Source organism: Benincasa hispida, chromosome 1, assembly GCF_009727055.1.
Source record: "Benincasa hispida cultivar B227 chromosome 1, ASM972705v1, whole genome shotgun sequence".
NCBI classification, from domain to species: domain Eukaryota; kingdom Viridiplantae; phylum Streptophyta; class Magnoliopsida; order Cucurbitales; family Cucurbitaceae; genus Benincasa; species Benincasa hispida.
Window position 1 is genome coordinate 93,462,368 of NC_052349.1, and position 9,811 is coordinate 93,472,178.

Consider the following 9,811-nt stretch of genomic DNA (forward strand, 5'->3'; position numbering starts at 1 on the left):
GTCGTGTAGGCGATAAAGCAAGTGGGAGGGAAAAAGACGCTATCGCATAGCAGAATGCTTATCGTTTAGGAGAAGCTACACGATCGTGTAGGTTTTACTGAACAATATTTTAGAAAATGGTATACCGATCGTTTAGCAAAATTGGCACTATATGATCGTTTAGAGAAGCTATTCGATCATGTAGGAATTAGCGTGCGATTGTTTTAGGCGTGAGGTAGACGATTGTTTATGTCACACCCCATCCTAGACTACTCTCTGAGCCTAGGAAAGGACATGACTGTAGAAGTTATCAACCCTTTTGTTGACACTTACTGTCTAATAACTCTGGCGGAAATAACTCTGATAACCAATGTATAAACTCATATACAGCGGATGGCCAAAATTTATTAATTCAAAAACCACAACATACTAGAGTAATTACATTACTAGTTTCATAAAGTCCCGATGCCCAAAACCCTAGTCCTTATATGAACAACTGTAACATGTGTACATATTCACAGTAACCACCTAACAGATGGGTTACAATATCTTTATCTTGTAGTGGCAGAGCAGATGCAGAACTATCTCCTGAGGATTTGACCGCTACCTAGGGGAAAGGAAAACATTTAAAACGGGGTGAGCTTGCTAGCCCAGTGAGTGACTTAAGAAAGAAAATCGATTCTCATGCAATAGTCTCAATAAAGAGATTAAGCTGAAATATAAACTTCTACAGTAACCTTGTACTGCAGTTAAACATTTTCCAAGCATAAACATATAAAGCTGTTTTTATCAGAAAACATTAAAACATGTTTCTTATTGAGAATAACCTGTTGCAGTTAAATCCCAACATCAACTGCTAGACAAAAGAGAACCCTTTTTCTCAATCTCCAACTACTAGTCAAGAGAGAACCTTTTCCTCAATCTCTGACTTTAACTCCCTAACGTGCACGGGGCCATACTAAGTACCGTCAATTTCTGGGTACTTCTGCTCAGATACCTTCTCTAAACTTGTTCTTTCGCATGGCTCACCTTTGCTCTATGCGCTCAACTAGGATAATGACCAACACTCCTTCAACGCATACTACTAGCTTGTCCTATACGCCCACAAGCCCTTGGATTTCCAACGCATAGCACAACACCAACACATAGTGTTACCGCATACCATCGCGTAGCACTGCCGCATCCATCGCATCCATCGTTGCATACCATCGCATAGCACTACCGCGTCCATCGTGTAGCACTGTTGTGTCCATCGCGGCATGCCTCCATCATCGCATGCCTCGCACCGCATCACCGCATGCCCTCGCACCACCGAAAACTACCAACGCATTTCCTTCGGCCGCACACACACATACTATCGTGTCCAACGTCCAGTGCCCTTGGATGCGCAACTTGAGGCTACCGCATGCATTGTTCTAACCTCTTAAAACATTTGGCTGCCACATGCATTGTTCTAACCTCTCATAACATTTAGCTGCCGCATGTGTTGTTCTTGGCCACACTTTGGCTTCCTTCAACGCCCTAAATAACCTTTAAATGAGCAAGGCCAACGCATGGACAACACTTAGTCAATTTTCTAGCTTCCAACGCATGGGTTATACTTAGCCAAATTTTCCATGTTTTTCCCAAGAGTCAAGTTTTCAAATTCACACTTTTCTTCTAATTTTTCACCCTTTTCTCTACCATTACACATTAATTTCCACATCAACCTACTCACCATACTGGTCTTAGTAGGAAACATACTCAAGTAGAGAAATTAGAGTCTAGGGTTCACAGTTTAGGCGAAGAGGTACTATCGCATAGGCTCTCGAAATGCTTAAGCGATTGATTTCTTTTCACCAACGAGCTCCTTCTTTTTCTTTTGGACGATTGATTCAACGAAAACTTAAAATGAAACAATTTCATTTTTATTTCAACGGTTACAATAACTGACTCATTCCTACTAGTTCAAACGTGATTTTTTGATTAATTATCATATAATTAATCAATTAATTAATAATAAATATAATCAGATTATATTTTTGTCCTATAGTTTGATATCACATATCTACTATAGTATTTTTTCCTCTACTTGATATAAATCATATTTATATCTAATTTCCTCCAAAATAATGTATCTCATACATTTAGCCAATTATATCATATATAATTAACCAGTCCAATTATATCATATACAATCCGTCTCTTCGCATCTTTTCAATATTCTCTCCAAGTTTTTCAGACAAACTTCATACGTTTGCCCATAGACTGAGAAATTTTCCATAAAGATTTCGACTGAGTCTTCCAGGTACTCGGAGAAGATTGCCATCATACAACTCTGAAACGTGCTCGACACATTGCATAGTCCAAAAGGCATGCGACGAAAAGTGAACGTTTTGTATGGACAGGTGAATGTAGTCTTTTCTTGATCATCTGATGCGATCATAATCTTGTTGTAGCCCGCATACCCATCAAGAAAACAGAAGTAGTCATTCCCTACTAGTCAGTCTAGCATTTGATCAATGAAAGGTAAAGGGAAATGATCTTTCTTCGTCGCCGCATTGAGCTTCCAGTAGTCCATACAAATCCGCCAGCTAGTGACGGTCCTCGTGGGAATTAACTCATTGTTTACGTTCGGGACTACTGTCATTCCACCCTTCTTGGGAAGTATTACATGGGGCTAACCCACGTACTATCGGCGATAGGGTATATGATGCTGGTGTCTAGCCATTTAATGATTTCCTTTTTAACAACCTCTTTCATCGCAGGGTTCATTCTGCGTTGGGGTTCTATAGAGCCTTTCTGGTTTTCTCTGAGCCAAATTCTGTGCATGTAGTATGTTAGGCTAGATCCTCTGATATCCGCAAGCGTCCATCCGATTGCTTTAATATATTTCTTCAGAAAACAGAGTAGCGCATTTTCTTTTTCATCCGGTAGTGCAAAGGATATTATTACTGGCAAGGTTTCATTCTGGCCAAAGAAAACGTATTTCAAATGATTTGGTGGAGTTTTTCAGCTTCAGTGTAGGTGGTTGCTCTAAGGAAGGTTTCTGTGTTTTTCTCACTTCATTTAAATTCAACTTTTCTTCATTGTTCACTGTCTCTTTTATTACATGGCAGGTTTCTAAGGATGCTGTCGTATCCTCTTTTTCTTCATCTTCTTCTTCGGACTCTAAATCTTCATCCCAAGTGTGTTCATCGTTAAATCTGATAGGCCTTCATCTTCTGGAAACTTCATTGCCTTGATGATGTTAAACTTGAGCTTCTTTCTATTGATGCTCATCATGATCTTTCCTTTGTGCACATCTATTTGGGCACGACCAGTAGACAAGAATGGTCGTCCCAATATGATTGGCACATCTTTATCCGCTTCATAGTCTAGAATGATAAAGTCTGCAGTTAGAATGAATTTGTCGATTGTGACCAAGACATCCTTCTACTTTCCTTTAAAGTGTACCAGGGACCTGTCTGCAAGCTGGAGAGTCACCTCGTGGGTATCAGTTGTTCTACATTCAATTGTTTGAAGATTGAAAGGGGCATTAAATTTATGCTTGCCCCAAGATCGCATAATGCTTGACCGATGTAGATCCTTCCTATTGAGCAGGGTATCGTAAATTTGCTTGGGTTGCACATCTTCGGTGGGATTATAGTATTTGATTCTTGTGTTAATACCACCGTGGCGAATTTTCTTGTGCTTCTTTTCTTGACACCATATCCTTAAAAAACATGGCATATTTTGGCATCTGCTCTATCACTTCTGTGAATGGAATATTGATGTGTAGTTGTTTTAATATTTCCAGGAAGTGATGATTCTGACCTTCATCGTTTTGCTTCTTTTTCAGTCTGTGAGGGAATGAAGATAGCTATACTTTCACTGTTAAATGGTTTGGAGGCTTAAAGGTGGTCGCAACTTCAGGTTCCATACTCTTGGGCTCTTCTGGCTCATTTTGCGTCAACGGTTTCTTTGGTTCCATCGCATTTGAATCGGTCTTGCTAGGCTCCTTTCTAACATTTATCGTCGTCTTTCCACTTCATAGGGTGACTACTTGGTAGTGTTCTTTCCCTATTTTCCCTGGGTTACGTGGAGCTCAGTTTAGCTCAGTAGTGTCCCCTGCGGTCTATTTTTTTAGCTCTCCTACAATCTATCCTATTTGGATTTCTAGATTGCGGATGGAAGTCACCTGGTTCTAAAGAACCGTCTCATTCTTTTCGATGTACTGTTTTAACAGGTTCTTTAGAGAGGATGATGGCGGTGCTTGAGAGCTGCTGGCTTGTTGTTGCTGTTGATCATTAGTTCATTGGAAAAATTCTGGTGGTCCTTCTTTTAGCGCCATAGGTTGATATCCTTGTTGTTGGTTATTTTTCCAAGCAAAATTAGGGTGGTTTCTCCACCCGGGGTTGTACGTATTTGAAAAAGGTTTATTCTTGACGAAGTAGATTGACTGTAGGTTTCGTGGACACTCTTCAACTGAATGCGATTTTCCACATGTAGCACAACTGGTGCTTGTCTGTTCTATTGCATTGACTTGCCCTCTTTGCGTTCCAGGATTGTTGATTGTCTTTGAGTTCGTCAAGTTTACAAAATTTTCCCTATAGATAGAAGTAGCCTTGTTCATAGTTTTTCTTATACCTAGAAGGCGGAGCGAGAGAAGGGAAGAGACATTGAAAGATCATCCTGGTCAGCTCGAGAGAGTGCCAGGGAGCGTGGAAAAACACAGAGAGGGCCGACTCGTGCGAGAGCGAGAATATCTTTTGAGCAGAGTAGAGAAGAACAGTGTAAAAGCCTTGGAAAGAAAGAAATTGCTACCAGGCTCTTTATTCTCATCCCGCATTGTCATTCTGTACTTCGATTATATATCTATAAAATGGAACTTGCTTATCTACATCTCTTCACTCTCTTTAGAACGGGTTGAGGAGTACTTAGCTAACATGACCTATGATTTTCATTGCATGCAATCATCTTGTCTTATGTTGCGCCCAGCACCCTTTAAAGTTACTCGAGAGAGAGTATAAAGAAAGAACCTAAGACTTGAGAGAGTTAGGTTAGAATCTAGACTCGAGAGAGCAAGATTAGATTTGCATAAGCAAAAGATAGGGACTTAGAGATAAGCTCTGTTTGCCAACATGCATCGCATGCACCCTAGAGATAGGTTATGGTAGTATGCTAATAACTTGTAGAAATAAAAGTTATTTATACCGTTTTATTTAGATTATGCGGTAAAAAGAAGGAAAAGTTGCATTGACCGTATAGAAATTGGCTTAGAAACGCAAAAATTGTAAAGTGTCGTAAGTACACCAGCTAACCCCATTGCGATGGCAAAATGGAACTTCCAAGTCTTTGTTTTGCAGGAAACAAGTCACTGCATGTGACAATCGCTCGAGGAAAAAAATGAACAACACATTCCCACTACATGCGGTGGGCAATCGAGAACGAAAAAGAATAACGCATGCAATGATCGATCATGGATGCAAGCAATCAACGCATTTTCACCGCATGCGACAATTGATAAAAAGATCAAAGCAATTACACCACATGCGGCGATCAATCATAGATGAAAAGAGCGACGCATTCGCAAGGACTTTTGAAATTGTATAGCTTTTCTGTTGTACGATTCTGAAAAATTAAATGTGGAGCAGAGCGGACGTTTCCACCAAGCCATGGTAGGAAAAATCAGCTTTTTAGAGCGGGACCATTGATGCAGAAGGTGCCAAGGTCTATAAATAGCTTCATCAAATTCAAAGAAAGGAGGCTAGTCTGAAGAGACAACTTAGAGAAAATCCAGGGAGAAAGACGAGACAAGACCGAAAGGGAAATCTCTAGAGTGAGCAATTCATTCCCATTCCCCGAAGAGAAGCTCTATGCAAAGATCACATCTACCTAGAAAACAAGCCTGAGAAGGAAGTTTTCCACTACATTCCTCCCACACGCCGACAAGAAAATCATCTCTGATCGGGATCCGTGTCAAGACATTGACACGCTTTCCGTAGTTGTTCTCACTTTTTATTCATCAACTATGTTCATATCTAATCTTTCATTCATTATCTGTAACAAACACTTATCTTTAGATTTTAATATCATTATCATATTCATCGTCATCTCTCTGTTATTCACCATACATTCATCATCCATTTCCTTCACCATGTGTAACTAATTCCCCATGGTAAGGGGGAAGGATTAAGCGAGTAAGTTAATCATTGTTGAAGAAATCAGCTAAGTTTAGCTAACGCATTGTAACACCTCGGATTTTGTTATTAATGTAATTTTAGTATTTTTTAGTATTAAAGGAAATTTTTGGAATTTTGGAAATTTAAGTGTAATTATTGTGATTTGATCGCAAAGAAAGAGGTGATTTGTTTTAATTGTTTAATCAGAGGGAAATTGTAGAAATTGAACTTTATATGTCACACAAATTTAATTTGAAATTGATATCAGGAATTAATTTTATTTTGGGAGGGGGTTGGTTAAATTCTTTTTTTAATTGAAAATTTTAAAGGAACAGGGGATTTAAAAGTGGAAGGAAGAGAATAAAATAAGGTAAAATAAGATATAATGAGATGAAATAAAATAAAATAAAAATATTTTATTTTATTTTCCTTTATTTATTTCTTTTCTTTTCTTTTTTCCTTCGCCCTTCTTCTTCTCCACGGCAAAAAATGACCCACCCAACTTTTCTTTTCCACGCTGTCCACCACCGACCTAGCCTCTACACTGCTTGCCTCTTGCTCCGCTCGCCCTCCTTCGCACTGCTCGTCGCGCCGGCGCTTCCTCCCAGCCGCTGAAGTCGACACCGAGTCATAGATCTGAGATGCACGTCCTAGCTGTCTCAGTCCTAGATCCAGCCGCTTGCCCTCTACCTTCGTGTCGACTCCGCCGGAAAATCCAGATTTGAAGCGCCGCCTCGCCGTTCGCGACCAGGCACCGCCCCTTTCTCAGTCGGCTGAATCCAACTCCCAACAGCGATGCACCGCTCGACGGTGAGCTTCAAATGCCCGCCTCTGTCTCTCTAACCCACGAATCTATAGCTTGCCGCCTCTGGTTGCGAGTCACTACTGCCTAGGTTGTGCGACTCCACTCCGACACCACCGTCAAGCAGGATGTCGTCGCCACTCGCTGGATCTACTAGTTTGGGTGAGTTTTGTTGGGAATTTGAGGATTTGTGGTTCAGGTTTTGAATAATCAACCAATTATGGGCCTAATTACTGGATTAATTGTGATTTTGGATTTTAGATACAAAGTTTGGAGGCATTTTAAAGTCTTTTGGGTGCTACCGACAAGATTATGAGTTTCGTCAATTTTGGTAAGTTTTGGGTGAGTAGTTGGTTTGGTTCCCTTTTTGATTAAGGATAATCGTTGAAAATTTAGTTATTATACTTTGGTTTTGATTTAGGTTCAGTTTGGACAAAGAAATAGAACTTTGGATCTGGCCTCAAACCAAGCCGCGACTTCGATAAGTTAAATTTGTGGTCATTTGATTTAATTTGATTAATTGGATTTAGACCCCAAAGATGAGTTTAAAACTTTGGATTTATTTTTTTTGGACTAGGGGTACTAAATTAAAATTTGTAATGTATGTTATAGGGTGGATTCAAAGTCTTCCAAGAGTTGTAAGAAGGTTAATTACTTCGGTTAATTTGGGACCAAATTTGAGATAAGTAATCTTACCATTAGAACTGTCCACGAGCCAGACTTTAGTTGTATGCTAGCATGGTGAGTGTATGTTATGGTAAATTGTTAGCATGTTGATTGATAGTATGACCTGAATCAAAGTATGTTTTGGCACGAGTTCTGAATTGTTTAAATACACAATCGTTAGTATGTGATGGTATGTGTTTTCATATGTCGACGTCTGATCTGCTGGTGTTGAGGCATACTTGTATGTGTTAGAATTATGATGTAAGGTTTACATGAATGTTGTATAATATGTTGTTGAGGATTATGTGTATGTGATGGAGCCATGGTACCAAGGATTTCATGTATGTTTTAGAATTGTACGGTGTTGATTCTTAGAACGTTGAGACTGTGTGAATATCCTCATTGATTAGTTGGATGCTCACCAGTTTTGTGTTTCCNAATATCCTCATTGATTAGTTGGATGCTCACCAGTTTTGTGTTTCCTTCGGGATTCACCAATTTGTGTTTCCTTTGGGATTCACCAGTTTTGTGTTTCCTTCGGGATTCACTAGTTTTGTGTTTCCTTCGGGATTCACCAGTTTTGTGTTTCCTTCGGGATTCACCAGTTTTGTGTTTACTTTGTGATTCACCAGTTTTTGTTTCCTTCAGGACTCACCAGTTTGTGTTTCCTTTGGGATTCACCAGTTTTGTGTTCCCTCCGGGATTCACCAGTTTTTTGTTTCCTTCGGGATTCACCAGTTTTGTGGGCATACTTAACTACAATAGGATAGAACTCAGTCTCTTATCTGTTTCATGTGCTTATGTGCCATAGGTGGGTATCTAGAGGACATAGATGCCTAGCCTGACCCCAGTGGTGGGGTTACTTACTAATTATTTCATACTCATCCTTTCTTATGTTGATGTTTCAGGAAAAGGTAAAGATGCACTGGCGATGGCGCAGCGGAATTTGTGATCGTGACACTGGGACTAGACTTTTTTGCTTCTGCACCTTGAAATTTGAGTCCTTATTTTCCTCTTAATATTTAGTTTTACTGTTAAAAATTTATTTCTAAGGATTATTTCTTTTATATACTTTTGTTGGTCTTTAAGAATTTTGGGTACCCTATTATTTATTTTAACAATTGTATTTAATAAATGTCTTTTGAACTTCTCTTGTTTTAATTAGCATTTATTTCAAATAACTGAGCGTCGTTTTAAATTCTTTGCATGCATTTATTTTAGTAACGACCTTACCTAAGTCCAAGGGGGTCGTGTCGTTACAGTTGGTATCAGAGCTCATGTTTTGGGTTCTGTAGACTGACTTACTATGTAAGTCTAGATTGTCCCTGTGGCCCATGAACGGATTCCTCGTCATCGCCAGATACGTCTTATCAATTACAAGTTTTATGTTAGTTGTGCGTTAAAATATTTGTTTAGCTTACATGCACTAGTTATATTCTAATGTTAGGTCAGTGACTCGTTAGAAGTTATTATAAGAGGATTATCAGGTATGACACTACAAAAGGAGAAAAATAAAATAGAGTAAATTATGAGGTCACTTGGCACTAGTTATTCTCATGGAAATTATGTTAGAAACGAACAAATATATACCTCAGTTCAGCAATGTTAAAGGTTGATGAAACTATTAGAGTTATGACAATTTAGGAATGAAGGTATTTAAATATTTAAGCCAAAGGATAAAATTTTTGAGACAAGAATTGATCAAGGACTAGTGTTATGTTTTGTGTTGGATAGTGCAATCGGTGGTAATATAAATACACAGGCCAGTGCTCAAGTATAAGGTTAAAAGTTGTTTTATGAATAAGGAGGAAAAGAAAAAGAGTCTATAGATTTATTAAAGGTTTTGAGATATTAAAAAAACCCAACATTTTGATAGGAACTTTAGAAAGGATTCATAATTCATAATCATTTGGGTAATACTACGACTTGATGAACTGGTAAAGTATGTGTAATGATATAAAGAATTCTTTTGGAATATCTAGCTAGGTAGATATCATTAAAGGAAGCTAAAATAGTTGGACATGATCTTGGACTTAAAGGGGTTAAAGCAAGGTGTTATTTGTTTAGGTTGAAGGATTATTTTAGTATACCTAGACTAAACCCATAGGCTTATTGTGTTAAGGAGATCCAAGTTAGACAGATTTGAAGAAACAAAAGTCTTTTGGAGTTTAAACGTATGCAAATTGGCAAAGAGGAATTCTACAAGATGGAAATTCTTAGT

The 9,811-nt window shown here is 38.7% G+C and overlaps 1 long non-coding RNA gene across 1 annotated transcript; it reads left to right on the plus strand.

Annotated features, from left to right (window-relative positions):
* Positions 1-6,967: 6,967 nt before the first annotated feature.
* On the plus strand, positions 6,968-7,391 carry LOC120070252. Its single transcript, XR_005479820.1, has 3 exons — positions 6,968-7,086; positions 7,186-7,255; positions 7,346-7,391. It is a non-coding gene; the product is annotated as an uncharacterized LOC120070252 (long non-coding RNA).
* Positions 7,392-9,811: the final 2,420 nt, after the last annotated feature.